The sequence below is a fragment of the Galeopterus variegatus genome, unplaced genomic scaffold (assembly GCF_000696425.1).
Source record: "Galeopterus variegatus unplaced genomic scaffold, G_variegatus-3.0.2 Scaffold13548, whole genome shotgun sequence".
Classification (NCBI taxonomy): Eukaryota; Metazoa; Chordata; class Mammalia; order Dermoptera; family Cynocephalidae; genus Galeopterus; species Galeopterus variegatus.
The window spans coordinates 8365-11969 of NW_007739659.1; positions in this window are offsets into that span (position 1 = coordinate 8365).

Consider the following 3605-nt stretch of genomic DNA (forward strand, 5'->3'; position numbering starts at 1 on the left):
AGGCAAATCAAGACTGGAAGGTGAATGCCTAATGATTTCCCATCAAAAGTATCACAGAATTGCCCTTGTTTTGAGATAAAAGATGGTCAGTTTCCATGGGTTCAGGTTACAAAACACACCTGTAGGTTTCAAGCTATTTCCCACAATCCCAAACCCCTCCTCTATGCCCTCTCCTAGAGGAGAGTTACTGTTGCTTATTGGACATATTTTCAACACCAACAGGGAAAATTGAGACCTTAAGGGCAGATTTATGCAAATCCAGTGGATAGGCATTCTCAATAGAAAGGGGTAATATAATGCTAGAAGCCAAGCATGCTCAGTAAAGTGGAATTGATCCTTTGAATAACCTTTCATTAGATGTGTTAAGAGCACAGAATATTTTTGAATATTGGGTTCATGTGATGGAATTTGACCATTGAATGTGCCTTGAAAGGAGAGCAACTGAGCATGTGCAAGACTGTTATGTAATTATACACCATCCCTTTAGTTAAATATTCATTAGATGGCATGAATATGTGTTAGATAAGAAAACTATAAAAGTTGAATCCTGGTAGAAGGTATGGCTGTTGTTCACTCTCTTTGGGGCCAGCCTGCACTTTGCCTGAAGGGTGTATTTCTGTCTTTTTTTCTTTTATCAAACTTGACTTTAGCAGGCTGCCGTTCACTCTGTGCCATCCTGCTCTTTGTCTGTAAATTTGTTTCTTACTTGTGTATTAAACTTGTTTCAGTTGGTTGCTCACTTTCCAGGGGGAAACCCACACTCCACATGTGAGGTGTGTATTTTTTACTTTTGTATTAAACCTGCTTTTAGAAGGCAGCTGCTCACTCTCTTGAGCCAACCTACACTTTGTACTAAACTTTAAGCACATATTTCTGATGTCTTTATTGAATTTAATTCAGGCCCTGCTCAACCCGTGGAGCGAGGCCACACTTTCTCTGTGAAGTCTATATTTTTATTCTGTGTTGTCACTCTGGTCTTGAATTCTTTCCTGTGGAGGAGTCAAGAACCTTGTAACAGGACAGGCCATCAGGCCTCCCCAAACCCTTCCTCCAGTATCACTTTGATGAGAAGAATGAGCAGGAACATTGTGGTATGGGAGAAGAATTCTCTGTGGAGATTTCCTGGGCTTTTTTGGGCTAACACTTTGGCTAACTTTCTCAAAACACTCTCATAACAAGCAAAATGTCTTGAGCATTCCAAATATATGTTAGCGTGACCTTTGCTCTGGAAAGGTCCACTTTGGCTTTGATGGGACCATTTCTACCACTTGGAAGCCATTGCTTTGACTGTACTTTGTCTTCAGGATCTTACTGGTAAAGCCGTGTTTCATCTACTATTACAATTCTTCAAAGAAATGCCCCAGAATCATGATTTCACTTGTTTATAATTTCCATTGAAAGCTCTGGTCTTGTCTGCAGCTGATCTGGGCACAACAGTTTTGGCACCCGTCAAGTGAAGAGTTTGCTCAACTGTGACTTTTCAATTGGAATTATGTTAGCTGACCCTATCGGGACGTCTGTGGTGTTGGCTATAGTTTTGCTGTTATCATCTGTCTTCTTCAATTACGGCACAAACAAGATTTTTTTTTTTTTTCTCACAAATGGATGTGGATGTTTTGCTGTCGTGGATTTCATTTTCAATATCATTTGGTCTCTTCTTAAAACAAGTTATCCATTTGTAAATTGCTGATTTGGGGGAAGGGGCTTATTCCTCATAAACTTTGTATAAAGCATCAATGACTTTATCATTCTTCCACCCATTTGATGTTTGTTCTGTCTTCAATTGTAGCAGAATTTATGTTGCTTTGATATGGGCTCTTTTCAAATTGCTGTCTTATTCCTCTTAGCACTTCACACTACAGCCTGTTCAGACAAGTTACTATGAGTTTATTTCAGTGCAAAAAAAAAAAAAATTGAAATCCATGCATAGTATTTTCATAATATGCATTTTCCATGAGCTTTATGAAGACCCCTTGTACGGTCACATTCTGAGATACTGGCGTTATGACATCAATATATGAATTTTAGGGGACATGACTCAGCCAATAACAGATATATAGATATAGAGAGCTGAAGAGATATAAATTGAAATTTAATTTTATACATTTGTAGTACATTGAATATACGCATATATATCTCAAACTATATATATTAAGATATACTGAATATTTCTCAATGAGACGAAAATAATTTTTAACCTATTAATTTATGGTTCTGTTCATAAATGTTGTTTGTTTCTAGAACCTGACAGTATTTAGCAAGACTATGCCTTTCCTTTTTGTATATGGAGTTAAGAACTGGAAAAATGTTAACATAAACCAGTGGTGGCTATATTTCTGAGTTCTATTACAAAAAATCAATTTTTACATATCATGAAATATTTTATTTACTAATGTCTGATAACATAAAGAACATCAAAATCTATTTTAATTTCAGGGAGGTAAAATTTTAAAAATCATTCAATTAGCAAAATGATTTTTGTTTATTCATTGTATATTCACCTTCTGCACACAAACATCATATTAATAATTATCTTTTACTTGATTACTTTAGGTATTTACTTGACTTGTATCCCAAAGAAGATTCTGGATGGGTAAGAGATATGCATTCTCTGAAATAAAAGTGAGGAATGAAACTGTCATAACACTTTCTCAGGACAATGAATTTCGAAAATACTACATATGACCGTTATGAATTTGGAATTGGTTCACTTAAAACTGCCCATGATCTTGTACTCCTTAGAGTGTATTTTGTAAACTATTTGAAGAGTGGTGCTAAGAATAATAAAATTAACAAAGTGCATGCATACATGGATGTTATTTTATTGATATTATCAAAAATGCCAAAATTAATGAGTTACATTGTAACATGTGTTGATAATATACAGGTAGGTATGTGTTTCACATGGGTTATCTTCATTAATCCTCACAATAGTCTCGAATACTAGAGGTATAGAAAATTAGTCAGTAGGTACATAATATGCTCAATTATAAAAACTACTGAGTGGCAAAATGATATTTCAAACAAGATATGTTTAAATTTGAAGCCCAAATTATTTTCACTAAGCTCATTTCTGGAAATATGTGTTTGTGTTGAGTGGAAAACAGATTTGTTTACTGTAATAAAAGACTTAATTTATAATTGATATATTAGGAATTTGGCATATACTTTTAACTCATCTTAGTAAAATTCTTTTTAACATTCTTAGAAAACTCTCTGAGGATGCTTTGATTTCTCCTCTATCCCAGTTTGACACAAAAGACTGCCTGTGCTATACAATCAATGACTGCCACCAATAACAATAATCCTAGGCCATATTTAAGAAATGACCTGCTGCTCTAATGAAAAGATAATTTTTGGAGAAATTTATGAGGCAATATAATATATTTATAACAAATTTCTACTGAAAAAATATAAAAAATTACTAATGTATTTTTAGTATGTTCACTCAATATGTTAGGTTCTAGAGACCTAATGATGAATAAGAACAAAAAATTCAAAAATAATTTATTAGTGAAAATGGCAAATGTAAAAACATATTAAGATTGGCACTATATCAATTATTTAATGAGGTAAAAGATAAGACATCTGAACCGCTGTTGGGA